We start from the raw sequence: 18,990 nt of genomic DNA on the forward strand, positions 1-18,990 counted from the left end.
TTCATATCCTTTTGTTTTACAGAATTCGTGATAGTATACAGTCGTAAAACACTGTTGTGGTTTTTTCATACATGTTAATTTGTTGCACGTAGGTTTGAATTCATATTAACTCATGACCGCAACATGCAATTTTTTTAAGGCCATCACCTAATTAGATGCCGGTCAAATTCACGTCGGTTCACGGAATCACGGTTGCAAAGCAGGCTTTCTTGTGTTCGTCGCTGGTTTTTGTTGCTGGATTTTTTTTATTTTTGTTCACTTTCTGTGTCATAAACCGATAGCGACTGAATTCATGGCAATGCGCCACCGCAACACGCGGATTTTGTTTTTGTTTTTATATTTAAATATGTTTATTTATTGTTTTTGTGCATTGACGATTTTTTTACTGATTACACCATTAGCTTGGCGCAACGCGTAAGTGTGATACCTTGTTTTAATGATGAGCCATGATGATTATTGTAGTAACATGTAAGAGTGCTAAAACTGGGCTTAAAAAGCTCCAAATTCAAATTTTGATTTCAAATATGCGAATAGTGTTCTTATCCAAAACCCAGCTGTGAACCGGCTTTCGAATTAATCTTAAATTTCAAAACAATCAAAACATGATAATTTAAATTCAACTTATTAGTTTTTTTATAAATTAAATAAAATATTATATACGTGTGTGTAACTATGTATTATTATCGCATAATTGAGTTATCCGAATCAATCTGAATTCTAATTGTTTTTAACATATTTTGAATTCAAATTGTTTCGAGTTATAAATTTATTTCAAAACTTTCAAGGTTGACGTACCCGAATAACCAAAAGCCGATACAAGTTAAATTCTAGCCACAACCAAAACCAAATATTATAGTATTGCTTATATGGCGCATGTCATTTGAACCAAAGTTTATTGCTCTTAACACATATCTTTTGTGTCTTATCAAATTTTTAATGATTCAAAAGGTATTTAATTTCAGTAACAATATTAATTATAGCAACATAGTTATTTTGTTAACATAATTTCATTTATTAGCGATAAATTTAATTATTCTGCCTATGCTAACTCTTAAATTACACCAAAATGTATTCTTGCATGTAAGTGAAGGTGAACCCAAAACTCCATATAAAAAATTTGTACTTCTACCATATGGGCTTGTCCTAAAATTGCCTGTTAACATAATTTTGAAAACAAAAACATTAATTAGATATATTTTGATACAATTAATTAACCCTAAAAAAAAAAACCTTTATTCAAAACCGTTCCTAGTGATGTTATTGATGATTTGATGAAATTAAACAAAAGGGATAATTTTGATAGAAGGGAGGTCAACTATGTATATGATCTACGACCCACCTCACTCACTTCTTCCATATCATTGCGTTTGCTTTACTTCTATCAACTATCAATTATTAAAGATGACAACAAGTGACGATAATAAAATCGCTTCAATGTGTGCTTTGCAATTTACATTATTTCCTGTCTTATTAATTATGATATAACTTCGTTGAAGAAAACTTTTTGCTAATAAGACTTAGATCCACTCTCAAGGACATATAATCTTTTTGTGGCGTGATTTAATCCGGTAAACAAATTTAAGGACCGGACCAGAAAACAAATCCTTCTTTATACTTTCGAGACCGATGGAAAAAACTCTCACGTTCGTATCGGATTCGATGAGAATAATTACATAAAAAAATAATAATCAAATGATATCTCTTAATGATGGTACATATAATCACAATAAGTTATAAATAATATAGTTTAATACTCTTATGTAAAACCACAATATGTACGTTAGTTTTTATGATTAATCGTTGTAATCAATTACCAATAATTCATCTATCAACAATAACTTAGTTATTTGCTTTTATTAATAGGAATTCAAGCTCAATTTCTAAAAGAAATTCATATTCATGCCAGTTTAAAAACAATTTATTAGTTTGTTTAAAACTTATTTTGAAAAGCCAAGATTTATGCATTTTATAAAACCTTTTTTTGTTTTAATTTTCAAAAGCTAAAATAAAAAATATTGTTGTGATTACAAAACATTTTTTTTTAGATTAATGGATTTTTGAAAAAACTACTAAATCAATAAGTTGTTTTCAAACTCAATCTCAAACATTACCTTAAATTTAACCAAACAATTATACATATCAAATAATAAAATTACGCATGTGTGTAAGTTAAAAGATGGTATTGATTATAGCTACCAATACCAGCCAAACAAAATGTGTGAGTCAATTTAAGATAAACTCTTATTATTAAAACGCACCAACCATCTAAATAGGTTATTATTATTTTATAATATCTTATTGCCCGACATGTTTTCGATGGACCTAATTGAGTAATGTGTAGGTTGACAAGTTAATTTCTTCGAAGGCACCTTCCACCATCTTTCTTATCGTCAATGTTCTTTTTCTTTGTCAAAGGTTATCCATGTCATCCATCCATCTTCTATGTATATGTACGTATTAATGTATGTATGCGTACGTGTGCTTGAAACTTATTGCATATTATGTTTCCAGGCACAAGTCAAAAGTCAATATTTGTGGAACGCACCTCTCTCAATATTAATGTGAAGCTAGAATGGCACTTAACCGAACTAAATGTGTTAAATACTGTTTGTTGTACGTTGGATAACCAACTGTATATATTTTTCTTAGGGTCAAAATGAACATAATTAAGTCAAAGTCAACTGTCATGATTTTTATTGGTAACTTGAAGACCGGTCGAATTTAAGTTAAAATTAGTACTCAATTCCATTCTTTATTTCTATCTATATAGTTGAAATAAACACATTACTTTTCTCTAAATTTTGTTTATAGTTTAAAACAACTCACATCTCATTCTCTGTATTTTCTATATATGTATTTATTGCTAAATAAGTGAAAAACCATATTTTCCTTCATATTTGAGAGATAAAAAGGTAATGTGGAGTGTGGAAGTGATGTTTTCTAAAATGGTAAGGGGACAGAAAAGATATGCCATTAGCATGGAGGAGAAAAATTAGGTTGTTCGTAAGGTATACCTTATGGGCTACATACAATGTGGTGAAGAGAGTGGCATTCGTTCATTTTATCATGTTATTTTATATCTAGCTTGATTTAACATTGTTAATCACATTTAAGTTTTTTATTTTAATCTTTTTCAATATTATTTTATATTCTTTGTCATATATTGCAAATTTAAGTAACTATTTAATATAAAATGAAAACATTAACTTATATAAAAAAAGTTTATTTTAGGTATCGGATTTGAGATTTAAGAGGTCTATTATTATGTGTTCTATTTGATTTCTTTACAAAATTTATAAAATTAGTTATTACTAATACCAGATGTTATAAACAAAATTTAAGAAAATTTTGTCGATGATTGCCATCTTTCAACAAATAAAGGGTGCAACATGATTTCACATAGGGATACCCATTCTAATACCGCTCTCACCTAGGCATCCTTAGATGACGCCATTTGATCAATGAAAACCCTAAAAGGAAAAGAAAAATTAAATTGTATTTAAACTTGGTATATTATTAGCCGGTGATCAAATAAGAAACAGACAATTTGAACGTTAAACATCTTTAAATGATCCAACGTGAAATAAAAAGTTGAACTCTTAAAAACATCCATGGATGATTTCTCAGAAAACGTAGTAACGTATTTACGTCTGATCATTTCAATTTTTTATTCTCCCAAGTATAAAATAAAACATATATAGAAAGGATAAAAGACAAGGTGTTTTCAAGTAAACCAGTTACCAGCCCAAGCCAATTGTTTGTAAGTAAACAGGCACAACCCAACTTCTTTGCAAGTAAACGAATTCTTGCTGAAAGTCTTTGATTTAAACTAAGGACACATTTTCCACAAACTTATTCTCGACTAATTCCATTACGCAGAAGACTAGCAATTCCATGTGATAAAAGTAAATAAATATTGTCAACTGATCGAAAGTCGTGTTACGAAGGCAAAAGTCTTAGACCGGGCCGAGATGATCATGTGGGTTTGAAAAAAATGAGTCTTGTGGCTAACGCCCCTCAAAAGGGACTAAACCACCCATATTCCTACTACTGAGCACACCTAGTGGTCCATGCAGCATCCAGACAGATGGTTCTATCCACATCAAAGCATACGACAGTATCAACTTCTTCCCATAAAACAAAATCGAACCACTAAATGTCTTCAATATGTATCACGAGCTTACAATGGAGACAAAGTTCAAACTTTCACCTAGTCAAAAGTAAACCATTAACTTCCAATGATGAAGACAGAATTTGAAGATTCCAACAACGAGGACAACACTTCTTGATCCAAAAAAAAAAACCCATGATGATGTTCCTGGACATAAATATTATGATTTATGGTTTGTGTAATTGTGTTATCCTTATAAAAATAATTACGCAGCAAGCAAAAAAGTGATCAAAATATAGCTAAAGATAAATGAGGTATATATAGTTGTATAGATACTTAAAACTAATTTATTGCATAATAATTGAGAAATAAAAATAAAGAATATTAACTAATAGATAAAATGAGGTGTCAAATGTTTCCGGTTAACAAAGTCACACTTAAACTAGGTTTGAGCTTGGTCTTATATGAAGCAACATGTCAAGTCTCGAGTCTAGGGCTGTTCACGAGCCGAGCCGAACCGAACCGAGCGAAGGGTTGCTCGTTGCTTGGATCGTTTACAACCGAATCGAACCGAGCGGCTGAAATTCGAACCGAGCGAAAACCGAAACGAGCCAAAATCGAATCGAGCATTTTTCGATTGAACATCGAGCGATTTCGAGCATTATTTATTTATTTTTCACTTCAAAAAATTCAATAAGAAACAAATTTAAATGTTGTAAATAATATATTTTATAAATAAATTAGTAGTTTTTAGACAAACATGTAATATATTGTAAATTTTTATTATAAATAAGTTTAGAGTGAGATATAATGATCATTTTAAACAAACTTTTAGTTTTTTAAAACTTGAATTGAACAAATAAAACAATAAAATTAACAGAATATGAAAAATTTTAAGGGGTAAAAATAATTGTAAGCTTATATTTATGTGTTTTGTCTATATATTTATATATTTGTTCATATATAATTATATATAAAATAAATTAAAAATATTCGAGCCGAGCCGAACCGAGCATACCCTTGCTCGTTTCTTGGCTCGTTTACAAACCGAACCGAGCAGAGCGGCTCGTTTTCAATCGAGCGAAAAAACGAGCGAGCATTTTCCGAGCAATTTCCGAGCGAGCGGCGAGCGAGTTCGAGCGTCGAGCGGTTTGGACGGCCTTAGTCTCGACTCTAAAATGTAACGCCTAGGTTGAAGTTTCCTTGTAACTATGGGCCTTTGATTTGGTTAGCGTATCCAAGTACATCAAGCTTGGCTAAACACTTTCTAATTAACGACTTATGGGCTTATTCGTGGCATAAATACATATTTTGCGAAATACAATTTGGATGTGGTTTTTTGAACACTTATAAGACGTTTTTAATATGAAAAAAACTTACATGAGAAATTGTTGTGTACTACTTTATTTATGTGTACTAGTTTGAGGCCCGTGTATTATATGAGAAATTGATTAAAATTTTAAATTTTAACAATTAAGTTAAATACATCAAAAAAATGATCATACATTGTTAATACGGTAATAATTTACAATAAATTAAATAAATTTGTATAACTAAGATTACACAAATATGTTACAAATAAGTAAAAACTTCCTTATACATTACATTTGTGGTTGTATTGGTCGGTATACATTATTTATCAAAAATCCAAATATGTAGTCCATGTATGCGTGTAACTCTTAATAAAGTAACATATAGGTCTGCCTGTATTTCTTGATATAGCAACGTATAGTTGTACGTGTGACAAATATAGTTCTTTCAAGTACATACCAATCCTAGGTAAATGATAATATATTCATGAAACCAAAAGAATAAAATAAGCATACACATAAAATATCATATTTTTAATCAAATAATATAATATCATTTGAGATCATCTGCTTATGTTTATCCAAAAAAACATGATTGTCCCAAAAACCAGATCATTTGTACGTTGATGATATAATCACTCATAAAATCTTTAGAATTTGAAATTAATTCAGCATGTTAAATTTGTTGTCAATAATATTCCGTGTAAATTTTTAATTGATTTTATATTTTACAATTAACAGTTGACAATCAAGCAACATATAAAACCGAAAAATTAAAATATAACAAAATGATTTGATTCATTTCATATGAATGTAATTGTCAGGAAAATGACAAAGACATACTAACTTTAAAGCCATTGTTCAAACAAAAATGATTATTCTAAGTTAGCATGATATTAGAAAATTTAAAGTTGCATAAAGTGAATGTGTGATTCTTATTTATAATAGTTGAAAGTATTGAATAAAGAATGTTTAAATTTTGAGTACTAATCCTGTGTTGTTAGTTAATATTTTGGGAAGTTGTTGAAATATTTAATTAATCGATATATATTTTAACAACTTATACATGAAAAAAAAAAGAAGCAAAGATTTCGGAATTTTGGAAGCATGTAAATGGCTTTCAACAGGATTAACTTTTTTTTTAAGTTAATGTGAAAACAGAATATTGTTGAAATGTAATGTGGAACATGATTAAGTTATAAATAATAAAAAAAGTAAAAATAATAAATATTTCTGTTAAGTTACATTATAGTTAGGTGTGAATCTTTACGGTCCGGAATGCTAAAGATTTGCTGCTGGAGTCCTTAGACAGTTCGGATCGAGTGTTTGAATGGAATAACTGGATTCCAAAAAATTTCGGATTCGTCGCGTGGAGGGCTATGCTCAATCGATTACCGACATTAGATGCGGTGGTAAAAAGGAACATCCCGGTAAGTTTGCAGGTATGTTCGATGTGTAATAGGGAGGATGAATCTGTGGAACACGGTTTTATATCATGTGAAGTGGCGCAAGCGACGTGGTGCTTGATATCCCAATGGTGCAATGTACCTTCAATTTATGTTTTTTTTGTGTCCGGGATATAGTTGAGTTACATAGACACTCAACGCATCCTAAAGATAATGCGAAAGCGTTCCATGCGGTTTTTTTTATAATGATTTGGTGTCTTGTGAAGAAAAGGAATGCAATAGTCCATCAAGGGAAACCGGTTCACTTTCAAAGCTTGATTAAAGAAATAAAAGTTCTTGGCTTCCTATGGATTAAGAGCAGATCGAGGTGAAGTCGTGGGAGGAATGGGGTGGTTTTCGGTTGTGGTTGTAATTTAATTCTCATGTGTGTCACATGTACTTGGTAGCGACATGAACAATAGGTTTATTGCTAAATGTTCTTGTCTTTGTGTAATCGGTGGCTCAAGTGCTTTGCTAGTCTTCAAATAAAATTTTGGCTAATCGTTAAAAAAAAGGTGTGAATTTTAATGAATTTTTATTAAATATTTAGTAATAAATGTTATAACTTCAATTAAAAAAAAAATTGTGTATAGCTTTATTATTTTGAATATAAACACTTTAATTATATACTAACGAACAGATAATACTAAAATAACTCTAATTCGTTTATTTGTAAAAAAATAAAATTAATAAGTTAATAAATATTGAAAGAGAAATCCGCAATTTGCCTTCCTGGAATATATCGTCGCTATATGGAATAACCACTGAAAATGAAATTGCGCATTATGCACGTCTGTGATATTTTGGCGGGACAGTCTGTGCCCTTGCCGTTAGTTGACTGAGTGGACTGACCAAAAAAGGTTGAAATGACCATTTTACCCCTGAGCCTTTAATTAATTTTAAAACTAATAATCCAATATCGTGTAGAGGGTGGGGTTCGAACCCCTGACCCCTGGTTTAACAACAAACAACCATTTGAACTGAACTAACATTTGATACATTTGAACTGAACTAACATTTAACAACATTTAACAACCATTTGAACTGAACTAACATTTAACAACACCAACCATTTGAACTGAACTAACATTTGATACATCTATACAATATGTAATATATATTCCTCACTTGGTTAAGGAATTCCTCATCATCATCATCATCTCCCAACTTTTTTTTGTAAACCTTTTTTTAAAACCATTTTTTTTTTGTAAAAAACTTTAACGAACCATTTTTTAGTAAATTTTCGCTAAAAAATGGTTCGTTTCGGTAAACTTTTCGTTCGAAAACAACGTAACGAGCTGTTTTCTTAGTAAACTTTTAGTCCGAAAACAACGAAACGGGCCTGTTTCGGTCAAAAATTAACAAAGTAATTTAGTGATCAAATTCGTATGTGAGGTAGAGTGCTAGATCAAAAATATGATGAACACAATGATTTGATTTCGAGGGATAAAATCCCTTGATATTGAGGATCACTGGCACAAAAATCCCCGGACGGTGAAAACTATCACCGTCTATATATTAATAACAAAAAATGTTGATTACAAGTGTTGTAGCTGATAATCGATCAACTGCTAGGTGTTACAATAAGTTTCAGTAGCTATGAGTGCGAGGTGTGTGTTCTAAATGACCAATTCAGCTCGTTTAAATAAACAAAAGGTTACAACTAAAATCCCGAGAAATCCGGGATAAACCCTAGATTAGGTCTTCCATTATCCATTGCTTCACACATTGGAATTGATGGAGCTTCAGAAGTAACCGTTGCAAACCCACGTCTCTTAGTAGCATATTAAACACGTGGTTACGTCTACAAAACAAACAAAACAATAAAGGACAGTTGGATTAGCGAAATATAATCCTCAGAATACTTGTGTCGGCAGGATAGGCTGAAATCCCTAAAACATGAACAATCCTGAGGATAAAAATCTGCTCCCAACAATTGCCCCGAATTTTTACAGTTATTGCGAGACAACTGTAAAAATTTTGAATTTTATCCTTGTAATAAGATCATTTTTCAGGATGTTCCTTCGATTCTGGGGATATACTCATAGACCTGCAATGATAAAATTATCCTGAGAATAAACTCATAAATTCTTGCGACAAGGCCCAAATAAATTGGCGACAAGGCCCCTAGAAGAGGTGAAAACCCCTTAAACCTTAGGAATGGTACGTCTACCATTAACTTGGGATTCAAACCAATAGCCGAGGATAACGAGGTGACAAGTCACTATAATTCATGTGCTGGCCCCGCCTCTCGAAGTACGGCTGAATAAACATGCGTTACAGGCGATCTTAAGAAGAGGTGAAAACCTCTTAAACCTTAGAAGGCATTAAATAATACCTTAACTGGCGACAAGGCCCAAATAAACTGGTGACAAGGCCCAAACAAACTGGCGACAAGGCCCAAATAAACTTCATTCCATGTGGGAATACCACATATCTTCAGGCTACAAAACAGTCAAATCTAGGTGAGGGGTGGGCTAACACCACTCCGATGCCTAAGTTAGTATCATGATAAAAGCATAATAATATTGAAATTGAATAAAAATATAAATTCGAATACATACCTTAGTTGTTTAATATCACTGTTAAATTTCTCAGGATAGCAATTATCCTCGGGATAGCAGTCTTACATAAAATATTTTTTTAGATGGATAGCATTCCAAGCTCTTGGTAACAAGTCACCATCCAAAGTAGATAATCGTATGCCCCGTTTCCTACTTCTGACTCAATCAAGTAAGGACCTTCCCACTTTGGTGCAAGCCTTCCATCCGCAGAATTTGTAGTATTCTGAAAAGCTTTTCGGAGAACTAAATCTCCTTCTTGAAATCTACGAATCCAGATATTCTTGTTGTAGGACTTTGCTATCTTCTGCTGATAAGATGCCATTCTGATCTTTGCTAAATCCCTGAGTTCTTCTACTGCATCCAGATCATCAAGTATACTTTGAGTATTATCCTCGGGATACTAATGATTGACTCTAGCTGTAGGGATAACCATCTCTGTAGGGATAACTGCTTCAGCTCCAAATACCAATGAGAAATGAGTCTGACTAGTAGCATTCTTTGAAGTGGTCCTATCTGCCCAAAGAACAAAAGGTAGTTCCTCAGCCCACTTTCTTTTATTAGATCCCAACTTTTTCTTCAGGTTATTGATAATGATTTTGTTGCTTGATTCGGCCTGATCATTAGCCTGAGGATGGACAGGTGTTGAAGTGATCATCTTGATTCCCCAACTGGCACAGAAGTTAGTTGTTTTCTTGCTAATGAATTGTGAGCCATTGTCACACATTATCTCTGCTGGGATTCCAAATCTTGTCAGGATATTGCACTTGATGAATGAGATAACCTCTTTCTCTCTGACTTGAACAAAAGCTTCTGCTTATCCACTTCGAGAAATAATCAGTCATAGCCAGCATAAAGATTTTTCCTCCTGGAGCTCTAGGTAGCTTTCCAACAATATCCATTCCTCACTTCATGAAAGGCCAAGGTGATATAACATGATACAAAGGTTCTGCTGGCTGGTGCAAAATGTTGCTATGTCTTTGGCATGCATCACATTTCTGAGAATAATTCATAGCATCCCTCTTCATCGTTGGCCAAAAGTATCCCATCCTCAGGATTTTGGAGAATAGTGCTCTGCCCCCAGTGTGATTCCCACAATCTCCTTCATGGATATCCTGAAGAACTTCTTGAGCTTCTAACTTCTCCAAGCACCTAAGATATGGTCCTGCAAGAGATTTCCTTTATAATATACCATTCATTATAGTATATAGGACTATCTTTGTGCGAAAAGCTCTTGGTTTTTCATCCTTGGGGATAACTCCATCCTGAATATATTTCCTGATCGGGATAATCCAAGAATTTTCATTATCCTCATTCTTGACTCCCATATCTTCATCATCGTCTGATATTTCATTGACACCCTACTCTCCTATTGCTGGGCTAAGCATATGTATGATAGGAATCTTGACACCTTCCGGTATCCTGAAGGATGAAGCTAAATATGCTAGGGCATCTGCTTCAACATTCTCTTCTCTAGGTACCTGTGAAATATCAAACATTTCGAAACACTTTGCTAGTTTTTTTACTAGCTCTAAATATTTCATTAGTTTTTCTCCTCTAACAGCATATGAACCATTAAAATGATTAGTTAATAATAATGAATCAACATGTACTTGAATAAACCTGATTTTCATGTTGATTGCTAATTGTAATCCTGCTATCAAAGCCTCATATTTTGCCTCATTAGTTGTGGCTTGAAATCCGCAGGATATGGATTGAGGTATAATGTCCCCCTGTGGCGGTTTCAGCAAGATCCCGAGACCTGTTCCTCTAACATTTGAAGCACCATCAGTGTGTAGAGTCCACTAATCTTTGGTTTTCTCAAGTTGTTGGACTTCCAAGTCTGCCTCTTCTTTAAGTTCATTGGTGAAATCAGCCACAAAGTCTGCTAATGCATGGGATTTGATGGCAGTCCTAGGTTCATATGCTATATCATATACACTCAGCTTCACAGCCCATTTTGCCATCCTACCTGACATTTCTGGTTTTCTCAAAACAGGCTTAATAGGGTAATTAGTTTTAACACATATAGGGTGAGTTTCAAAATAGTGTCTAAGTTTAGTAGATGCCATAATAAGTGCTAAAATTAATTTCTCAAGATAAGAATACCTAGCTTCAGCATCCAAAAGACTTTTACTTACTTAATAGATGTGATGATGTTGACCTTCGTGATCCTTGGCTAAAACTGAATTTACAGCATTATTTGATACAACTAAATATAGAGATAGAGGTTCACCTTCCTCGGGTTTTACCAACAGAGGAGCAGAAGAAAGATAAGCTTTAAAGGATATTAAAGCTTCCTCATGCTTACTGGTCCACTCGAACTTCTTATTTTTCTTCAGGATATCATAAAATTCTTTGCATTTTTCTGACGACCTGGATATGAATCTTTTGAGCGCCGCTATCCTGCTAGTTAGCCTTTGAACATCCTTGACTGATGCTGGGGATTTCAGATTCAGGATAGCTTGTATCTGCTCTGGACTCGCCTCTATTCCCCTTTTGGTGACCACGTATCCCAAGAATTTGCCAGCTTTCACTCCGAAATGGCACTATGAAGGATTCAGCTTCATTTTATATTTTTCGAGGATATCAAATGCAGTCTTGAGATCCTGGAGGTGATCCTCAGCTTTCTTGGACTTCACCACCATATCATCAATATAAACTTCCATCGTGTCCCCCAGTTGCTCTTTGAACATCATGTTAACTAACCTCTGATAGGTTTCACCTGCATTTTTAAGTCCAAAGGGCATAACAATATAACAATAAATACCTGTGGGAGTCATGAAGGCTGTATCTTTTTGATCTGAAGGTTCCATTTGGATTTGCTGATATCCTGATGATGCGTCCATAAATGTCAGCATTTCGTGGCCAGCTGTAGCGTCTACCATTGAATCTATGTGTGGTAAAGGGAATGGACCCTTAGGGCAGGCCTTATTTAAGTCTGTGAAATCTACACAAACTCTCCATTTGCCAATCTTTTTCTGTAAAACCACCACATTTGCTAACCATCGGGGATATTGAACTTCCCTAATCATATTTGCTTTCAAGAGTCTTTCAACTTCTTGGATGATTATGTTTCTCTCAGGTGCAAATTTTCTTCTCTTTTGATGGATTGGCCTGAAAGAATTATCAATTCCAAGTTTATGTGTTATAATATCTTTGGAAATACCTGTCATATCTTCATGTTTCCATGCAAATGTTAACAGTCTTGACTTGAGGAAATTGAGCAACTTTGAATCAATATCCTCAGGAATGCTCGTTCCTATCAGAACTTTGACTTCAGGATCCTCAGGATGAGGAAGTATTTTTTTAATTTCTTGTTCCCTGGCCTTCATTACGTCTCGTGCTGGCTTCTATAATTGCTACGCCTGCTGAGATTTGGCAGTACACTTCATAGAAGAGATGTAGCAATTATTTGCATCTTGTTGATCACTGATGACCTTGGTAACTCCCCACGGACTTGGGAGTTTCACACATTGGTGATAAGTGGAGGGAACTGCTTTCGTGTCATGTATCTAGGGCCTGCCTAATATGATATTGCAACAAGAAAAACAGTCAATAACACAAAATTTTTGCATTTTGTTTACCCCTTCAACATATACTGGGAGCTTGATATCCCCAATAGTGTTCTTAGTTTCTCCACTGAATCCAACCAATACTGAGGACCTAGGGATAATATCATCCTCATAAATATTCATCTTTTTCAGCACATCTAGTTGGATAATGTTGACAGAGCTTCCACCATCGATGAGGATCCTGTGCACATTATGGTTAGCCACATATAATGTTATTACCAAGCTATCATGGTGAGGATCCTGAACATTGACTCTATCGCTTTCATCAAAGGATATGGTCTTGGCTTGAGTGAGAATTGATGTCTTTGTTGGCCTATCAACCATTAACTTCCTTTGATCGGCATTTCTTTTCGTAGCAGAAGAAGAGGTTCCACAGATGTCAGATCCTCCGGATATGAACAGAATTATTTTTGCATTTGCTGGTGGAGGGTTTGCCTTCTCAGGAACTATCTCAGGATTTTGTTCTTTTTCCTTCTTCCGGCCAAGTAGCTCTTTCAAGTGGCCCTTGCTGAGAAGATAGCTATATCCCTTCTAAGTGCAATGCAATCATCGATCAAGTGCCCAAAATCCTTGTGGAAGGCACACCATTTTGACTTGTCTTTCCAGGCTCCTTGTTTCTCCATTTTCCTTGGCCACATGGCTTTTTCACCTAAGTCCTGCATGGCACACATTAATCCACCAATATCAACAGAAAAATAATATTCAGAAACCTTAGGATATTCTTCGTCATCCTCATCGTCTCCATCATCTACTGCATTAATCCTGGGGTTATCAGGCTTATAGTAAGGTTTTGACCGATATGATTTTCCTGGGGATTCTGCTTTCCTATTTGTCTGATCATATTTCGGGATATCGATCTTCTTATGGCTTTTCTTATCATCCTCTAGCCTGATAAACCTCAGAGCTCTGCTTCTTGCTCCATCTAACGACCAGCACAGAGTCATAACAAGATCATCATAGAAAAAGGAGTCTTTCTGTAACCCCAGCTTAAGAGCTTCCACTGCCGAAGCAGGATTTAGATTTGGGATCTCCAGCGACTCCTTGCTAAACTTGGTAATAAAATCTCTCAAGGATTCCCCAGGATTTTGGGTAACCCTATAAAGATCACATGTTATCTTCTCAAATGTTCTATTGCAAGAAAACTGGTTATTGAACAAGTTAACTAAATGAGAAAAGGAGGTGTGGTGTTAGGAGGAATACTCAGTAGCCATTTCATGGCTGCTCCAGTCAAGGTAGACCCAAATCCCTTGCAAAGACATGCTTCCTTGATTTCCATAGGGATTGGGTTGATCTCCATACGCTCCCTATACTGTGCAACATTTTCCTCAGGATCCGTTGAGCCATCATACAGTTTCATATTTGGGGTTTGAAACCTTTTTGGGATCTGTACGTCACTAATTGATGGCACAAATCGGGATATTCTGTGACTATTAGTGGGAACTTCAGCTATGGGACGGATTACACCAGGAACATTTGAGATCATGTTGATGTGTGTCTAATGATGTTCTTTCTACGAAACTCACAACTAAGCTTTAAATTTATAAAACAAGACTCCTAAAGAAACCACACAAAACCAGGAAGTGTACCGATCACTAATAGTATAGCACTAAGGAAGTCCGAGTATCGCACACAAGGACACGTGAAAACATTTTTAATACTTAACCCTAACCAAGACTCACCTAAGAATAATATTTTTAAAATGATTTTTAAATATTAACTACTTGACCTAACTTACTTTAACTAAATTAATTAACTAAACTTAACTTAACTTAAATAAACACTTGATAAAACTTAGAGACTTAACTGTAATTGGAGAAAACGTCTACCTAGGTAAGAATCCTATTGAAGGTTGTTAGGACCGATCGGGAGACGGTTTCCCAACGATTCTCGGGGGCAACGTGTTAGAGTGCGGAATCCTACTAACACGGCGACTCGGTGGTAATCAACGACACAAACGGTAGCAATTCCTAGGATGATATGACGACCAGGTGCGGAGGAAAGGACCGAAGGGGTTGACGGGCAGAGAGGATTTCCGGGGAACAGGTCGGCTGTGTATGTGTGTTATGTGTGCTCTTCTTCTGAAAATCCCTAAGTAACGTTTATATATCGAAGACTCATTCGATCGGATGAGTCTCTCATTCGATCGAGTGAAGCTTTGTTCGATCGAATGAGCCTGGTTCGATCGAATCAACCTTTTGTTCGATCGAACCAGTTTTCGTTTGACATTTACAATACGTTAACTAGGTTTCACTATCTTTAGTCTCACGCCGACCTACCCTGATAGAACTGGGGACATATATATGACATTTCATGTCCTAACAAACTCCCCCTTGGAGCCAGTTCTATTTATGTTTTAACCAATCGAGATTTCTTGCTCGACTGCAACTCCCCCTTGGAGTTATCTCTCCCTCTCTGTTCTCAAAGCTAGTGGTGCCCTCATTGCATCCACCAAACTCCTGTCTTCATGGAGTTATCTCACGATCCAATGGTGCAGTCCGTCAGACTTACCATAGGTTCCACATATCATGAGATGCTGTCAAATGGAATATAAGATTAACATTTAAGCACAGTTGTAGTAGATTATCAAACATGAAAGTAAAGCATAATCTAGCACAATATTCCAAAGTATATTAAAATCACTCCAAAAACAATTACAACCAGAAGATAAAACTTTGAATTACAAAGAAACCAAATAAACAAAACATATAACAATTAATCACTGGTTCCCTGTGTATATTTCTTCTGTTGTTCCTTCCAGTTAGATCCTGCATGTATGTCATAGGCAAAACAGATCCTAATGACATTTCTGTACTTTAGCGCTTGCTCCATGTCATCGGGGGCATAAAGAATTTCTGTCTTGTATAGAGTAAAAACATCCTCCCTTGACAAGTTGGTGAGCCACATAGGATCAAAAATGCGGATTGTGCTCCAATTACCATTGTCGTTGAGCACTATAACTGCTTCATGTAGTCTTCCGTCGTAGTACCAATGCCTGAACGATTTGTAGAAGTCCTGCTTCATCTTTCGTAGCGGAATCTTCTTCATTGTAAGTGGTGGCATGTACTTCAAAATGACTTTCGGCCTGTTGGTGATCGGATCGATCTCCTTTTTACTTGTATAACGCTTTGGCCTTTGCGGTGTAATCAATCTCCATTTTGAGTTGTATTCCTTTCGTAATACACTCTGATAGTACGATGCGAATGGAGATGAGCTTGCGTATAGCATGTCCAGGTAATTAAGACGATTAAGATCGTAAGTTGGAAGAGTCTTCAAGTCTGTGATTCGTTGATAGTACTCAACCCCCTTTTCCCTTTTGACAGCTACGCAGTTCAGGTCTTTCAGACACGCCCAAGCTAGGATTTCTCCAGAGGTTCTCCGACCCTTAGTATCATATGACTTTGTGTGAGGAATGGTCGGTTTCGCTTGGCGTTTAGACCTGATCTTTTCAAGAATAGCATTGAACGCTTTCTTGCATTCTTCTGTTTTGTCTTTAAATTCGGCTTGATCGGCTTCAGACGGCTGTTTCATAGCATTTGACCTTTCGTCAGCCTTCTTCTGCACTTCCTCCTCGTTTACGTTTTGAAAGAAGCTTGATGAGTTGGGAATATCGTCAGTTTGCGACGTGTAGTACTCAGGATATTCTTCCCTTGTCAAGTCTTCTATTTCGACATCTTCGAAGTGAGGAGGATCGACTTGTGTCGGATCAGCGGCCGTCGGTGATGGTGAGTCGGTTGAAGCAGCTGCAGCAGATGTGGATTCTGTTGAAGGCAAGGCCAGAACTTTGCCTGTTTCTTCGTTTGAAAACTCGAACATTTGCTCTAGCTCTTCTTCCGTGAAGTTGTGCGAAATCTCACCTTCTTCCACGTCTCCACTTGAGAAGATTTGCTGTTCATCTGGGTTGTCCAAGAGATACGTGAAAAACTCCGCTGCTGTTTTTGACTGCAGCGGTTGGACATTTGATGTATCAGCATCACCTGCTTGATTAATAATCACAACACAGTAAAAAAAAAATTTTTTTTTTTTTTGTTTTTTTTTTTAAATAAACATATGTAATATCATAAACGTTAAGTACAAAACAATTACATATGACAATGGAATATAAATAAGGATTACAAGATTTAAACATTAAAATCCTCACTACATTCACTCAAAAATCACTCAGTTACCTTCACCTTCATCATCATCTGAGTTCAGCTCGTCGGTGTCCACATCAACATTAGCTGGACCTTCCAGACGAAGAACGTCTCCTTTAAGCTCAGTCACCTTAGCTTCAAGGTTTCTGTTTGACTCCACAAGGCTTTTATTGGACTCTACCAGGCTTTGATTTGACTCTTTGAGCTCTGTGATAGCAGATCCCTGTTCAGCAACAGTAGCAGTGAGCTGAGTGTTCTCAATCTTCAACCTGTCGTTGTCAGCTTGAAGTTGAGCCATTTGTTCATCTCTGATTCTGTTATGCTCTTCCTGCTGTGTCCTGAACATGAACATCTGCATCATCGCCTTGTGCAGGTCGGCAATTTCAGAAGCGACCTTGGGAGGGAGGGAGATCTCCTGTTGAGGTTGAGGAGGAGGTGGCGGTGCGGACTGAGGTGTTGGAGGAGGAGCTTGTTGTGCTGGAGGAGCAGTAGAAGAGGTCCCAACTGATGGTAACATTGCGGGACGAGGTTGGCTGGGAAATAAATTCCTGTACTTTCGAGTAACCTTCCTCTTTTGTCTCTTCGCCGGCCTTTCTTCACCTGTCGGTTGATCAGCAGGCTGCTCCTCAAACACTACTTCTTCACCGGTTTCCAAATCTTCAACATTTAAGTAGGTATCAGCTTCCTTCTCTGCATCAGTCCTGGTGTCCTCAGGGACTACTTCGTCTTCAGTGTCTGATTCATCACTGGTTTTCTGATACGGAAGGTCCTCGACATCTGAGTCACTTGAGGTGTTCCTCCACTTCCTCTTTGGTGGAGCCTGATAAAACGGATTCGCCACATGCCCAAAACAACGTTTGTGTGGGGGCCTTGTTGGACGATCCTTGTATGACTTGAGACGGTTCAAAGTCTCATTCTTCATGTGGTCTAGCTTTACCACATCTCCGTCATTCTCTTTCAACAGCCCCGGTGCCTGGTCATCAACTATCATCTGCACAAACCTCGGGTACCGTAGAAACTTCTCACCCGCCCCTTGTTTTATGGTGAGGTTTTCCACCATGTGACTGAATGTCATTTGAGAGAAATTGAAGGGGCGGTTCATCACGAGTGCTGCCACGGTGAATTGCATGCTCTCCCTTATCTTATCAAAACTTGTACGTTGAGGACCCAGACAGTGCATCACCACGTGCGCCAGATATTTGAATTCTGGGCACAAATTTGCTTTGAGAAGCAGACCGGCATTGAGATCGCCGTCATACTTCATGCGTGCGAAACATCCTCTCGTTGCTGCAGGATGTAATGTGGTCGGGTCAGAGTCTGTATCTGCAAACCCGCAGACATCTCTAAGAATCTGGGCAGAAACAACAATTTGATGCCCTCGGACTGTGGAGCGTATCACCGACGGCTCGACGGACTTGTCGTGCGTGGCGTTTCTCCAAAACTCCTGTTGAACCGACATTATCGGCTCAACGATCCTTGAGATAGGAATGAAGATCCTTGACCTCTTTAAAAACTTAATCATCTGCGCAAAGTCCTTGCCGTGACTTGATTTTTCATCTAAAAATGCCACAATGTTGTGTTTGATCGACGTTTTGTACGGAGCAATAACCTGTGCAGCTTCAGCCATTGAATCTGTATACATAGACATGTTAAAACAGACAGATATCTAAAAGACTGAATTTGTTAAAAAAAAATTTTTTTTTTTTTTTTTTTTTTTTTTTTTTTTTTTTTTTTTTTTTTTTTTTTAAACTTCTGGACTGGTTCGATCGAATTATAAAGGATTCGATCGAATGAACTAATCATCCGATCGAGTGAGACATATATTCGATCGATTTAGACTGGTTCGATCGAATGG

Source organism: Bidens hawaiensis, unplaced genomic scaffold (assembly GCF_021521415.1).
Source record: "Bidens hawaiensis isolate Kalapana, Puna unplaced genomic scaffold, B.hawaiensis_p1.1 tig00019690_1, whole genome shotgun sequence".
NCBI classification, from domain to species: domain Eukaryota; kingdom Viridiplantae; phylum Streptophyta; class Magnoliopsida; order Asterales; family Asteraceae; genus Bidens; species Bidens hawaiensis.